This window comes from Lichenostomus cassidix, chromosome 2, assembly GCF_008360975.1.
Source record: "Lichenostomus cassidix isolate B80296 chromosome 2, HeHo_3.0, whole genome shotgun sequence".
NCBI lineage: Eukaryota > Metazoa > Chordata > Aves > Passeriformes > Meliphagidae > Lichenostomus > Lichenostomus cassidix.
Genome location: NC_139482.1, coordinates 113,750,553 through 113,766,788, shown reverse-complemented (window position 1 = coordinate 113,766,788; position 16,236 = coordinate 113,750,553). Strand labels below are relative to the sequence as shown.

Below are 16,236 nucleotides of genomic sequence, written 5' to 3'. Positions count from 1 at the left end.
TGGATCACATTATGTGGCTCCTTTTAGCCAATGGAATTGCTGTCCACCTCCTGACTCCCACAGGATGAGGAGCTTCCTACACTGTCTCACAGAGGCAACTAAGCAAAAAGCCTGCTGAGAAAGGAGAGGAGGCTTGCCAGGACAGAACTTTGTTAAATCACATATGCACTAAACTACTCAAGCTACTTTCCCATTCTCCTCACTGCCTAAACCCAATGTCTCAAACTCTTTCTGCTGACTTCGGGGGAATTACTCCATTTTGAAGTAATAAGGAGTGATTACATCTCCATGTTGACTCATGGACCATGAACCACACTTGTGAATCTCTGCAACTTTATTTCTTCACTCTGAAAAAAGAAGGCTCAAATCACAGTGCACACTAACTGAGCACTGAAGCTGCCTTTGATTCTGACATTCACTTAATTCTGACAAATTAGTTGAGTTCTTGCAATTTACATGAAGTTTCATCCGAATATAGTCCAATATTCAATTAGGAACATTTCTGGGGGAGGAGGCATCATGCAGAACTTTGAACACTGTGATCAATATATTAAAGAACAGGGAGCCTTTGAAGCTGAGCTGCTCTAATTAATCTACTTTATTTTGCATTTTGCTTGTCTCAGAAAAATATTCTTTCACTTCCAGTCTGTTCCCAGTATTGATAACTGATCCTGCCCCAGCATGGGGGAACTGGATAAGCAACTCTCCTAGATGATACTCAACCCTCCATTTCTGAGATGCTCCAGTGAATCAGCTAACCATTGAGCAGCGACCTGCAAACAAAACCAAAACATATTTTTCTCTTTTGCAAATGCATCCTGATTATTCTATGTTTATAGGCATAAGCAACCCTTAGATTTATCTGCTTTCTTTAAAGCATGTGCTGATGTTGTACCAGCCAGGCCTTGGTCTACTGCAACATGCTAGGCTGGGAATCCATTACAACAAAACCACTAAATATATGCAGTAGCAGATGTGCTCAGTGGCTTGGGAAAAATAGATGTTATGTTTAATTATGTGACATAGTAAAATAAAGCAAAATCAAAATCACATGCACAGATAATGAAGGGCAAGAATCTCCATTATTAGATGGATTTATTAATTAGCATATATTTATTAATTATTAGATTTAAGAACATAATACTAAGCAAGTATTTTGCTCAGATGAGACAATTTGCTGAATTCAAGTCACTGCTAAGCCTGAACAGTCTGTCTGGATCCTACACTTTTTAATACTTAGAATCAGAGTTTAGATCATTAGGGTCAGAGTGTCTGAGGTCAGATTCAAATACCTCCAGAGTGGAGTATAAGTAAATGGTTTAAACTTGCACCCATCTGTGGTGAGGGTTATCATCCCTTGACTCTAAGGAGAGAGCAATTACCAGTAGCCCTCAGCAATTATGAAATGCAGAGTGATGTTACTTTACCACTGCAGGCTTCAGATACCATTACATGTACCTACACAACACTACAATTATGGGATCCCCAAATTGTGTCCTATGCTGCACTGGCAGCCCTCAAACTCTTCCTGTGCAGCCTGCAAAAGGATATCAATGTAGGAGGGATGGCAGGAAGGGAGCACACAGCCCCAGCACCAGCACTCTCACAGAGAAGCTCACATCCCCTCTCCTCTTCCTGCTCTGTGCAGGGGCTGGGCACACAGCAATGATCAGGTCACAATTGTGAGGACATGAAATGGTAGCCAAATAATGGGCTGTCACTGGTTTCTGTGCATAAGGGATATTTCTCCAGGGCAGCAGTTCAGGCAGAACACTGCAGTGTGGAGTAAGTGAAATGGGCACATCAGCATTTCTGCCTCACCATCAGCACAGATGGCAAAGGGCTTGTCCTGGTTGAAACTCCACAGGGGCATATTGTGCTTTGTGTGGGCCCTAGAACACAAATAAAGTGGTATTCTCCATCCATCTACCTCACTGTTTTCCCCACCTTTCCTTGATTTTCCGTGGTCTGCATGTTTGAGAGCTGTGCAACCGAATACAAAGCTAAAGGGGTAAAAATGACTGCTGGATACAGCACTGAGCACACAGCACAACCAGTTTTGTCCTTCTTGATAAGACTGGGTGCTTTGAGAGAAAACCACAGTGTAATTATGTCATTATTTGGAAGACTGTAGTGCAGCCTCACAAAACCAAAGTGCAAATCTTTGATTGTACTGGCAAACTTACTTTTGGCACTATGTACAAGTGCTTTATCTTGCAGATTTTCCACTCATTCAGTGGAGGTTTTGATTAAATCCTATTTAACATGAAAAAACATTGGTACCTGAGGACAGATAGCTCAACAAATATTAATGAGAAAAAGGAAATGAGAAGAGATATTAGTAAGAATAATACTCTTAGGCCCACTGTTCTTCACCTATCTGGGGTTTAGGGGATCATTGCATATGCTATATTAGCAGCCCAGGACTCCATTGCAAGATTTTGCTAGTAATAGACAACAGCCAATACAATTAAAAAGTGATCTGTAAGATTTATGGAGACTGTAAGGCTTAAAACAGAACAGAAGTCATCTTGAACTGAAGCAAAATTCCCAGGACAACAGAGTTATAGTGGAATTTCAACTAGCTCTAATTGTAATTTAAAAACATAAACAGAAGTGAATAGGGTATATTCTGTGGTAATAATTTACTTTTAGAGATATCTAGCACTAAGAAATTGGCCAGAAGCACTGTAATGTGTCGATAATTAATTATCTTTGAGCAGCACTTTGCATCTAAATGATGCCAGTGTACTTTCTAGATTAAATACCTGGCTGTTGTAACTCCATTGCAGTTGGAGTGATTTCAGAGAACCCACACTTGGTATTTTTCTTTTAATGCACGTTGACATTCAGCCATTGGTGAACAGCTGTCTACCAGCTAACAACACTGCTTCATGTGACTTCAGATAATACTTGTCTGAGTGAAGCCTGGAGGGAAATGAGACAGACCCAAATCATGAACTAAAAGGTTTGCATCTGAATAAAGCTGCCTGGGACCAATTAGTAGCACTATTATTGATTCACATGCTGGAACACATAAGACAATTATTCACCTCTTGATTTTTCCCCTATAAATCTGTCCAAGAACAGACATTTTTTTATACAGACTTGTTGAGTCCTTTCAACACCTAATCATTACCAGTGCCATCACCAAACTCTTCACGGTGGCAATGAGGTTTCCCCCATGTAGTTTCTTTGCACATTATAGTAATAATCCTTCCATGTGTGGCAGAAATCTCATAAGAAGTCAGGTAAAAATTAAAAATAAAAAGTGACTCAGAATCTTGTGATTAGTCTCCAAGCAATTTATCTAGGATTGCTCAACTAGCTTAATTCAAATGTTAATTACTCACATCTGTTTCTGAGATAGGTGGGCCTGCCAGAGCCCTCCAACACTTGGATGCAGAAGGCAACTTTCCCATGTTCACGGGTGCTTGGCTCCAGTGTTTTGGTTGGGGTTTTGCCATCTCTCCTTTCTCTGACACAGTGCTGTGGTATTATAAATAAAAAACTCCATCTGCTGTATGTGAAACTGAACTGCAGCTAATGTCGATGTATTTCTCATGCCCATGCTCAGGGAGGGAATTGCCATTCAGGAAGTCCTGTCACAGGGCTGGGCTGATCTAGACAGGCTATTTGTGTGTCTTAGACTCTTTTCCACTCAAATGTGGAAACAACAGAGGAAAAACAGTTGGTCCTGCCAGGGGATCTATGAAGGTGGAGTCACTTCCACACAAGTAACCCAATGGGATCACCCCAGGGCTGTGTGGCCAAGCAGGTCTGTGGAGGGACTCCCATTGACTTCAGGAAGCTCTGGATCAGGTCTGAGTGCTCTGCACCACTTTTCCAGCCACCCCAGTTTTCCACAGTGCTTGGCACAGCTCCAGTGCTCCCACAGATCTGCCTGCAAGCTCCTGCAAAGCCTCAAGCAGAGGTGGGACCATCCCTGCAGGAAGGCAAGGGGCTCCAGAACAGTGGCTGGAGGAGACAGGTGACTGCAGAAAATCATTAGGGTGTTTAGGAGATGGCACTAGAAAAGATTAGAGATTTGCACTTCAAATAGCCAGTTCCCTGGTGCTACACAGTTCTTACCCCATGACAGCGTGTCATAGCAACCCCTCATTAATTTATCTAAATATTTTTCATTCAATGGACTCCCAGCCTCTCTGATTCCTCTCACTTGTATACAGCTACCCAGACCTCTTCCTGCAGAAGCTGGTATGATGTGGCTGTGAGCTGGCAAGGCTGGTGGCAAGGAGTAAGGTGGCTGTGACCACACAAGGGAGCCAGACAGCCTGTCCCCTGCCCCAGGCAGCCAGTGATGTTTGGCACAGGGGGTCGAGGAACCAGAAGGAGGTGATGCATTAGGAGTACTTGGGATGCCAACAGCATGCTGGGGCATCAGAAACAAAATCCTGATGTTGCAGGCATCATATTCACTTAGTAAATGTGTTAATAAAATAGAACAAACCCTATAAAGTTTGGTATTGAAATAGAGAACTGCAGAAAGACACCACAGTAGCAATTCCAGACATTACTAAAGAAATCAGTAACTCTAGTCAAGATCAGCTGGGAAAAAGACCTTAATACAAGATGAAGAGGGAACCTGAAGCTCACATCTTATTCTTTTGCTCTGGGGTTTCAGAAACCTACCTGACATTTGGAGCATGCAAAACTTTGAGATTTCAGGAACAGCAAAATACAATCAATGAACTTTATCTAGTTGTCAAAATGTCAAAATTGTTTTCTAATGAATTCCTGACACTTTAGCATTTGCCTTGACCTCCCAGTGGTTTAATACCTACTCCAGATACTTTTCTTCTTCAAGGAGAGGATTTGGATGACTGTACTTGCATCAATGGGTTTGGAATGTTGTGATCCCAAGTTAAAAAACATTAATTATTGTACTGAGTGCAGAAAGGCTGCTCTCATATATTTTACATGTGTCTGAACACTCTCATTTGATGTCAGTGTATGCAGCCCATAATCTGATCAAACTCATGGTGAAGGGTCACAATATGACACCTTCAGAGCCATCATGGCAACCCACTGGGCCACTGTGAGCTCACTACTTTCAAAAGTCTACCTAAATACCCAGCTACAAGACTGTGAGACACACCCATACAACATTTTTTATTTTTCTGGGGCAGTAGTTTGCTCAAATGCCATTCAAGCTGTATGGCTTTTTGTTGGCCACTGTTCCAGAATTCATTGTCAGGAGACTGCACTTGATAATCCAGAGTTTCCAAAGATTCATAAAGCAACCTGGAAAAAAAGCCCACCGAACTAACTAACAAAAGCATTTAAAATTTGAGAAAAAAATACTGCCCTGCTACAAGAATAGCATCTCCAAACTATTTTTATACACAGCATCCGTCCATGCCAATTAGACTGTGTTAGATAATCTGGAGAAGAAAATTGTTTAGTGATCATTTAAGATTAGTATCTTATACAGAACTATGCTCTTATGTCTGCTCTTATGTCAAGCTGTCAGATAAAGTGCTAAAGTAGAAATAAAACAAATACCAGATTTCCTTTTTTGTCTGGATTCAAGTAAAGTATGCTGAGTGCCCCAAATAAATGCTCATTATGTTACTTTTCTTAAAATAAGATTAGTGAGAAAATAGTTTAGCACATAAAAAATTCCTCTGCCGTCTTACATTAGTTGGCAGGTCCTGACAGCGACACTGGAGACATTCCTTTTATCTGATAGAAAAAGTCTTTCTTCCTGGACTGAGCTATGGCAGCGTTCTTCATTAGTATTTTCTCTTTTTCTGTAGAAAAATGCTGGTGGGTGAAAGGAGCAGACTATCTTTGGTGGGACACTATTGACCTAGACTTTGGGAAGCTGCAGTTTGCTGCTCCCTGCAGGTTGGGAAAAGTCACTGAAATCCACATTTGTACTGAAATAAATTCCCCAAAGGAGCTGAGACATTATCTCTTCATGCCACTGTTCACAGTCTGGAAAATAAGGGTCAAGTATTTTGTCACTTTAAAGGAAACATGAAAGAATGACACTGCTTGACTTACAGGTAGTCTGGATACAGATATCCATTAGTGAACTATGAAAAGGATTTTTGTGTCTGAATTACGTCTCTTCAGCCATACAAAAGTGTCAACTGTAATAAGTAGAACATTTACCAGCTTGTACTGAAAGATATTTTAGTACATGAATAGTGAGACATAAGGAGACAAAAACGTGCTTGGAGGGTTAGCTTCTCTAGGATGGAAGGAGGTTGGTGCCTTTGTGACCTACAGGATTTGGAGTCACAGACCATCTTCCTGTTTGGTATTTGTGCAGTCATTAGTGCAGTAAGTGTCCTGGTCAGTGACAGGTGCTCGCAGGCTTTGCAGTGCCACAAACAACACTGACAAAGAACAAGCTCACAAACCACTTGAACAACCACTTATCTTCTGCAGGTTCAGAGAGATCAGAGATTTAGGGATGAGCACATAATATATGGCAGGGTTTAGACTTTTTTCCAAACTACAAGGCTAGGGAATGTGAGTCCCTGAGCCTTTAACGCTATGAGTCAAAATAAGCAAACACAGAGCAGAGGAATGCAGCACATTTGTCAAGTGGGGTATCATGATGTCTCCAAGAAGACACTTCTGTCATCTGTGGCATCAAACTGGTGGCATAATTTAATTTTAAATATCACCACCTAAAGGAGAAAAAAATACTTAAAATTGGGGCCAAAAATTATTAACGAAACATTTGGAAATTAATGCCGTCTACAAACCAAGCAGCACACATCTGTCCATTGCCCAGCAAGGCTGTTTCACATATCAAGGCATCAAAAATTATGTAATACTGTAGCAAATGTCACTTCTGACTACTGTGTTGAGAAACTGTGGAGGAAGAGTTTTCTTTGGTAAGGCAAATCAATGCATCCTTTCAGCTACAGCCTACATTAGTGGTCGATGATAGACGTTAGCACCTTTTTACTTTGGTTTCTGCACTAGCGATGAGCTGTATCCCACATTGTGTAGTTCTTGCTACCAACACCTTCCCACCAAGAGCAAGACCATGGCAGATTCTCCTAACAGTTATTCCTTGCACCATCCTCATATCTTTTTCAATAGCTTTTGATCAAAACAGCCTGGAAATTGCAGACAGGGTGCAAGTTGTCAATGCACACATACCTCAAACAGTAACCATGGCATTGCTCTTCCCCTGCTGAGCTTTTAAGCATCCAGCCTGGGAGAAACACGTGTGAAATCTCCAGATGTACAACATAGAGAAGTAATGAGCTTCATGACAAAAACTGCCAAATTAATGCCCTGTTAATGATTTAATCTGGCACTTGCACACTGAACTGAAATTGCATAGCTTATGAGGAAAACTAAATCAAGACTAATGTCTCAAATTTCTTATTTAGTAAAACCGTCCAAAATTTTCACAATTATAGGTTGAAAATTTTCTTCTTTTTTTTCATGTGAGGTGAAGCTGAAAGAGATGGGACTCCTCAGCTGGGAGAAGTCTTCAAGGCACCTGATCAATGTGTATTTATTAGAAACATCTGATGGGAGCGAATGGAGATAAGGAAGCCAGACTATTCCTAGCAGTGACTACTGATGGGACTAAAGGTAACTGACACAAATTAGAACACATGATATTCCAACTGCACACAAGAAAACAACTTTTTACCATAAGGGTTGTCAACATCTGGCACAGCTTACCTAAGGAAATTGTTGAATTTCCATCCTTGGAGGTATTCAAAAGCAGATTGGACATGGTCCTGGGCAACGTGCTGTTAGGTGTCAGAGACTGAGGTTACCCTGTTTAAACTGGGGAGTTGAACTAGAGGACTGGTATCAACACAGGCTGGGGATGAACAGATCAAGAGCAGCCCTGCTGAGAAGGTCTTGGGGGTGCTGGTGGATGAGAAGTTGGACATGAGCTGTCAACATGCACTTGCAGCCCAGAAAGCCAAACGTGTCCTGGGCTGCATCAAAAGCAGCGTGGGCAGAAGGCAAGGGAGGAGATTGTGTCCCTCTGCTCTACTCTGAGGAGATCCCACCCAGAGTGCTGCATCCAACTCTGGGGTCCCCAGCACAGGAATGACATGGACCTGTCAGAGCAAGTCTAGAGGAGGCTACCATGATGATCAGAGGGATGGAAGTATGGAACACCTCTCCTAGGAGGAAAGGCTGGGATTTTTCAGCCTGGAAAAGAGAAGGCATCAGGATTATCTAATTGTGACCTTTCAGTACCTGAAGGGAGCCTTGCAGGAAGATGGAGAGGGACTTTTTACAAGGGCATGTAGAGATAGGACAAGGGCTTTGGTTTCAAACTGAAAGAAAGTAGGTTTAGATTACACATTAGGTAAAAATTCTTAATTCTGAGGGTGGTGAGGTGCTGGAATGGTTTGCCCAAAGAAATGGTGGATGCTCCATCCCTGGAAGTGTCCAAGGCCAGGTTGGATGGGGTTTTGAGCAATCTGGTCTAGTTGACAGTGCTCCTGTCCATGGCAGGGGTGTTGGAAGTGGATCATCTTGAATGTTCTTTCCAAACCAAGCCATTCTGTGGTTCTATGATGACCTCTAAAAGCCCCCTCTGACCCTAATCATTCTGCATTTCTTTGATTCTATTTTACCCATAAAGCATCTCAGATATGATGTGCATGGCAAAGGTTTCTCAGACAATGGATGATCCCAAACTGCTCTAGTACGATTCATTACAACCAAAACCTGTGAATTCCAGAATGTCCTATGGCAGCCACAATCAGTCATCTAGCAAACTTCTGAAATATAAGAGAAAAAAGTGCAGTGCCATTCTGGACACAAAGTAAAAATGGTGAGTTATGGAAATTGGTATTTCTTGTAGGTTTTGATGGAAATATTTTAAATTTATTTTAGAGTTATAGGAGTTGGTCTTGGAAGTCTAATTCTCTCTGGGCTCTCACATTTAGCATATGAGGAAATTACTTTGCTTTTCAGACCCAGAAAGAGTTGTGGTTGCCCATTAGAAATCAGATTATTTTCTGCAAGAGCATGTAATAGACTACTGAGTGGTCAGAGACATGAAGAAGCTGCAGATATTCTGATGGATCACACTTCATATGTGATCCATGCTAAAAACTAAAAATTAAGGCCAAGAGAAAGAAAATATGGATTTTCCTGACACCCTATTTTGTCCTTCATTGCTGATAATAACTCCATGTTTTCGGTCAAAATTAGTGAAGAAGGCTGAATAACAGTGAGGAATCTAAGTAATGTACCTAAGGATTTAGGGCTCTGTTGCTGGAAACACTTCAACTGGTAATTAGTTTTCTTCTAGTGGTTTCATGAGCACTGGTCATTCTAATTATTTGCATAACTGGAAACATAAGTTCTAGTCTATTAGTAAGTTGACCCTGAAAGTGCAAACTCACCAAATAGGGATAGAGATCAAGACGGAATTTGGTTAATGGGATTTGAATCTTCATTATATAATTCAATAAAATGCATCATAAATATATCTTCATTATATAGTTCACATTAAAATGTGAAACTACAGCCAATAAATGCAGTTCATTTGAGAATTTATGTCTGATGAAGCCTGATTATAGTGTAAGGCTAGGTTCACATCTTCTTAACGTTCTCTCCATCACATCTCAAATCCACAGGTATCCCTTTTTACTTATTAAAGAAATAACACAGGTCTGAATCTTGACTAACTTCATAATAACACATAGAGTTACAATCACCAATTCTTTGACTTAGAACTGCAGCTTGGGAACAGAATATATACATTTTATGAGGAAGACTTATTAGAAAGAGGCTAAATTAAAAAAAAATCCACAAACAGTACTTTTCCACTTTTGCTGTTTCAGTTATGTCATCTACATAAAAGATTTGCAAATGGTAAGAGAAATGTGGCATCTGGCTGTGAGCTAAACAGTGTTTTTAATAGATCTCAGAAACATATCATGACAAAGCAAGACACTCAGCTCTCCTATCTTACACCGAATAATTAGCCTCGGGAGTGACAAACTGCTTCCAAATGAATAAGCTTTTGATAGGAAATTATCAAATTTCAGTGAAAATCTGATCATGGGAAAATTGCTCATGCAAGGAAATGGTTCAACACCTGATGCACCCCTTAAAAACAAGGACTCCTTGGTATTATTCCATTTAATATTGATGTTGCAAACAATAAAACCTCTAAATGTTACTCATACCAAGCAGTTTTGATTACTTAGTTTTCATCTGATTAAAATGTATTAAAACTGGAATTTAAAATTATCTAGAATTAGAACTCTATTTCATTGTGGTTGTTTTTTGTTCTTTAATTTTAATATTGCAATCTAGTTTTGTACTTCAAACTTATATATCAATTTAAGCTAGACAATAAATGATGGTTTAGGAAAAACTGAAAGCAAATAGTTTTTTAGTTTTGTTTTGCATGAAACACCTGACTTTTTAATATTTTTCCCATTGTGGAATATATTTCTTCTTCTGTCTTAATCATAAGTAGTAATTATGGGACCTTTTGCATACAGGAAACCAGTGGAGGTTTCATTATTTTGCAATATATAGCAGCTACCATTGCTTTTAATGGGTAAGGCTTAGATTAAAGCACTTTTGCAGCTCTGGTCACTTCTGTTAGATGCTTAATTGCCAAAATAACTCTTTGTAAAGGCATGCACTTCTCAGACTGAGTGGAAAAGAAAATATTGATGAAATCTTAGGGCTATTGATGGGATGCATGAAGCCAATTGAAATGGAAATGCCTTCTAATTAAATATCTGGTTTAGGATTTGAAAACATATATTGTCCTAGAAAGGCCATTGATCTGAGATTACTGTTCCTTCAGAGCACTGTGTTCTGCAGGACAAGTTCTTGGGACAGGAAAGAAATCATTTATTCATTAAGGATTTCACATTTCTAGGCTATAAGGAGGAATCCATTCCTCATTCTCCTCCTGCTTTCTTCAGTGCCCAACTGCCCCCCTCTCACACACCGATCCCCACCTAAAGCTTCACACATTAATGAATAAGATTAACAGGTCAAAATCCCCTGAACATTTTCAAAACCCATAGGAAAAAATCCCAGATATATTTCCTACTTTATCTGAAAGGGATGAGGTTGCCTCATTGACCTCTTTCCCTTCTCACCTATAGAAGACACCCCGTGGCTCTTGGCCGTGGCTGCCAGAGTCTGGGCTTGGCATCTGCCTTTTAGACAGGGTGGAGGAGGGCATGTCAGACTGGAAGGAAAACAGAGAAAATTTCCCTGGGAAAATTGCCTTGCTTCTGTTGAACTGATCCACAAACTGACACAACTCTACAGGATGTTTTGATTTCTTGCATACTGACATTTCTTGACTGAAATAAAAGTTAAAAAAAGAAAAAAATAAAAAAAGAGAAGGAAGAAGCAAGAAATGTTTCCTCTGAAAACTTCCATGTGACTGTATTCCAGATCTCATACAGTAGCACGTTCCTTGTTAAATCCAAAGAGTTAAAGAGAAGTGACCTAAACAGCACAGTGATCAATAGTTTATGTTTGCTGATGTTAAAATGGGTTCTGGAGATCTCTTGACAGTTTTGCTCAAAACATACAGTGAATTGCTATAAATACCTTCACTGACATAAGGCAGTGTTGTTCCTCTGTGGGAACTCCAAGCAAACCCTGTGTCCTTAGCAAGCTCACCCTTCCACCACAAGCTCCAGGGCGATTGCCACATCACCCACTGCTCTGTATGGCCTCTTTCTGCAGGAGGACAAACAAAACCTCCAAGCACAGATTACCTATACATGCCATTTATCTGGAGTTGAGCAGATGAAAAAAAGGTTTCATCCCGGATCTGCCATGTTCACTAAATAATTCAACAAACTAGTTTTTCTTTAGATTGCTGCCTGAAGGTACATGCATTCTAAGTTTGAGCACAGCACTGTTTATTTGGGTTCATTAAGCTCCTACTGTTCAGCTGAACTTGTCACAGGGTGGGGTTGTTTTGATTTGTTGTTTTTGTGTTTGTTTTATTTTGTTGGTTTGGGTTTGTTTTGTTTTGAATTTTGTTTTATTTTTTTTTTTTTTAGCATAAGCAGCATGATGAATCTTTTTTTCCCCAATTAATATAAAGAAAGTCTCAAATGTTTAAATACAGGCCTGCTCCATCAAGACTGCTTTGAGGAAATAAGCTGTTATTTAATTTCCTGGTGGGATTAGTTCTTGTTAAATACATTTTTAATGTACTTCTGGTATCTAATGAATTATGTAGCATGGCCCTTTTTCTTCTGTCAAATGAGGTTTGGTAGAAATCAGGTCAAGTCCAATGGCAAAAAAATTACATAGTAGTCTGAAATAACCCCTAGTCAGAGTGGAAGAGTCATTGTGGAAGAAACTAGTTTCTGATGAAAAAAGGAAAATATTACAAAACACAAGCTCGGCCTCCCTATTTTTGTGGCCACCCCTCCCCCCAAAATTTCTTCCAATAGGGCAGAGGCCAATTATAATTTTTACAGACCTTAATGGAAGACAGTTAAAGCCAGGTTTGGAACTATCAAAAGAAGGTTATTCATCCCTCAGTGTGTTTCAGGCCTGTGGCACTCCTAAAGAGAAGTTTATGTGGACATAGAGTAGAGACTGGACACAACTTTGAAGAGAGAACCATTTCCAGTCATTAAACAGAACAATCCAGTTATTAAATAGAACAATCCTGGAATGCCCAGGAAATTGCCTGAGCTCAAAAAGCTCTGATGCTGGAAGAGTAGTAAGCAAAAATGTATTTGAGCTTGTCCTGTTCCACCTCTTTCCTGGGCACCCATTTTAATCAGTGTTATGATTACTGTGTTCCTATCATTATTAAATGGCAAAATCCTAGAACAAAAGAAAAATTGCCAAAGTTGCTTTAGTTGTTTGGTCAAATGTTTCTGTGATTTAATCCCAGACAGCAATTAAGTACCACACAGTCACTTGCCCACTGCCTCCCACCTCTGCTCCCAGTGGGGAGGAGAATCGGAAAGAAAAGATGAACTTTCTGGGCTGAGATAAGGTCAATATAATAATTTAAACAAAATATGCTCATCATAATAACAGTAGTAGTACAATACTGTAACAGAAATGATAAGGAGAGGGTGAGAGTAAAGAACCCAAGAGAAACAAGGGGTGCCCAACACAGTTGCTCACCACCCACTGATCAACACCCAGAGCATCCCTTAACAGGGATCATCCACCTCTCAAGGTAACTCCCCCAGTTTATACACTGAGCATTCCTTTCTGTGGTATGGGATACACATTTGGCCAGATTAGGTAAACTGTCTTGGACATGTCCCTCCTGGATTTTTGTGCAGCTCCTCACTAAAAAAATCATGAGCCACTGAAAAGTCCTTGTCTTAGGGTAACCACAACTTAGCAAGAGCCAAATCAGTATGTTATCAACATTATTGTATACTAAACCCAAAAAACACAGCAGTGGATCAGCTACTAAGAAGAAAATTAACTCTATTCCACGCAAAACCAGGATGTATGTTCAAACTCAAAACCAATTCTTTTTAAGAAATGGTTAACTGTTATTTCCATGGAATAGCACTGTTAATGCAGCAACAGTATATGTTTTTCAACATGAGATGTGGGGATGACTCCTAACATCTCCCTCTCCTTAGGTTTGCTTCTGTGATGCTGACACACTGAATCATTCCGGGATGAGTGATGGAATCTCTGGCTAGGGCTGAAATTAAACGTGTATTCAGTAAAGCCATTCTACTCATGTCAAATTTTCTGAGGTCTCTCAGTTCTTTTTTGTTCTTTTTTTTTCTTTTCTAGTCTACAACATTTTGGTTGTCGTCATCAAAAACTGAGCAGGTACATAATTTCTAATTAAACTTTGACCACTACCTCATTCATTCAATTTTTTTTTTTTAAATTGCCCATTTGTAATTTTCCTGACAAGAATCAAATTAAAAATTTTGAATTGCCTTGAGCTAATACCATCCTCAAAGTCCCGTATACCTACGTGCTCTATTTTGATTGGGATAACTGGCCTTTCCAGATCAGACGTGGAAGATTATTTGTCATGTGGGTTTTACACTTAATTAAATATCAGATATATTGCTTTTTGACTGAAGCAATTTGAACTCAAATATTCCCTAGAGGATTCTGGAGCAGAAAATCATTCTTCTGCCTCCCACTTCCAACATGTTGATTTATTTTCCAAAATTTAAATTCCTGAGGTAGCCAATGTCACCTACACCTTGAATGAAGAAAAAAGTATTCTTTCAAACATAGGGCTTTTACTCCCCCCCCAAAATACTATTGCTTTTTAATTTTATTTTTCTTTTTTCTGAATAGTTGTCATAATTCACTACTGAGAAAGGCTTTAGTGAATCAAAACCTACTTAGACACAATGTATGAAATTTACCTGTTAATATACAATCTCCTATAGTTACTCTGTTCTTCTTCCATCCATTCAAATCCTCTCCATGTGACTCAGAATTGGAACATGAACTTGGCATATCCACCTCTCAGGAAAGTAGCTTTGTCAGAAGTTTAGACCATCTGAAACAGGTTTCTCTTAATTTCTTTTTTTTGAGCTCTTCCCTTGGATACACCTAATTAAATATTAATTGTCCCCAGAGAAAAAAAAATGGGGAGACGGTGATTTCTACTGGGTGGAAGTGGGAAAGCCATGTTCCAGTCCCTGCTCTGAAAAGTATGTAATTACACATGCAAAACAGAGCAGATGGGGATTTTTGGAGGGGAAAAAAACCCTTCTAGGGACACCGATAGGTGCAACAATTTATCTTTTTGCCAGTCTGTCTCTCACTGGAAATATTTTCAACAGTAAAGGAATTCAAAGGTAGAGATGCAGCATTTACAGCATGTCTCCCTGGGTTTTTTCTGCAGGAGTAAGCATATCTGAGGTTTTTTATCTTGAGACAGCCTTGTACACAAGATGTGGGGGCAGAGGTGTGTGCTAAGCCACAAGCTAGCAAAACTGGAGTCATTTATTGCATGTTCAGAAGTCATGGGCAGCCCATTCAAGGTGCCAGGCACATATGATTTTATCACCCAGTATGAGTAACAGCCCTTCACCACCACTGTACTCACATTACTCAGTGATTAAAGGACACTCACTGCCAGCACACTGTGAGCATGGAAATTGGACAGGGAATTTCATGTGTAACAAATGAGATGGAGTTTCCTCACCAGCACAACAGGCAAAGCCATTGATATCTTTATCACATCTGACCTTAGTCTCTCAGAAGGTGGAATGAGAATTGCAAGACATCTGGACAACAGATGTGAAATGCAATCCACCCTTGTCTACTGTGTTTGTACCATTATCCACTGAGCAGAGCTCAGGGACATGTATCATCATTGTAAATGACTACACAAAGTGAAGGATAACTGGGACTCCAGCAATCCACCTCCAGATGGGCAAGGAGATGTACAGGATCAGAATAATCAGGCAAACAAGGAGGTAGGAGCAAGTCTGTGACTTAATATATGAGAAGGAAAAAATTGTTATTGTAGTGAGAAGTAAATTGAGTGCCTTTGGACAAATCTTGCTAAAGTGATCATTATCCATGCTGTTTGTGCTCTTGTGTGTTTCTTGGCTTCTTGCTTCCCCTGGTGGCATAGGTGCAAAACTCTTGCAACCAGAGCTTGTTTTTGGATGCTTGGAAATTTATGCAGTGATATGGCTGGGAGGGAGAACTGTTGCCTCTCACTTTGGGCTGGCTGGGAGCAATGACAAATTCAGTAATGCAGCATGGGAGATTGTAGTGCAATTTAGCAAGCTAAACTGAACAGTGTAAAAATTAGGACCTGAAATAGGGCATTTATAACACTGGGTTGAAAATCCCAGTCCTTTGTTTCTTTTTAAGTAGGCACACAAGCCCCAGTAAGAGAACAATACCCCATCTTTCTGTCTGCTATCTACCCGTGTATAGAGAGCTCTGTTTCAAAGACAACAATGGAAAAACGAGATAAGTGGTGGATAATAGAAAATGCACCAATGAACTCCAGCTGACTCAAATTTTCTATAGAGCACTTTTCACACTGGAAAGTACATGGAAAGATTGATTTTGAAGAATTTTGAGTTTATCAGATTGGCTTGGCCTCCCTAGAACTGAAATACAACTTCAAAACAAGTTAAAAGGTGCCAGTTTATAATTTTGCATTTTTTCCACCTTTTTTCATTCTAAAATACTTTGTTTAATTTTTTTTCTTAGACATCAAGGTAATTTCAGGGAACACAAGCCCCTTTTATTACTGTCCTCCTGAAATTACTTGAAAATCCTTTT

The 16,236-nt window shown here is 39.8% G+C and overlaps 2 long non-coding RNA genes across 3 annotated transcripts; one reads left to right on the top strand and one right to left on the bottom strand.

The window, feature by feature from the left end:
- Positions 1-611: 611 nt before the first annotated feature.
- LOC146442025 (uncharacterized) lies at positions 612-4,210 on the bottom strand. The gene is made up of 3 exons (XR_014849551.1): positions 4,093-4,210; positions 3,354-3,489; positions 612-773 (listed from the first exon to the last, which is right to left on the bottom strand). It is a non-coding gene; the product is annotated as an uncharacterized LOC146442025 (long non-coding RNA).
- A 2,520-nt stretch (positions 4,211-6,730) lies between these two features.
- LOC146442024 (uncharacterized) lies at positions 6,731-9,476 on the top strand. Of its 2 annotated transcripts, XR_014849550.1 has the most exons (4): positions 6,731-6,875; positions 7,445-7,590; positions 8,609-8,800; positions 8,916-9,476. It is a non-coding gene; the product is annotated as an uncharacterized LOC146442024 (long non-coding RNA). The 2 variants fall into 2 exon arrangements; XR_014849549.1 differs by having other exon boundaries at positions 8,609-9,476.
- The last annotated feature ends 6,760 nt before the right edge of the window (positions 9,477-16,236 follow it).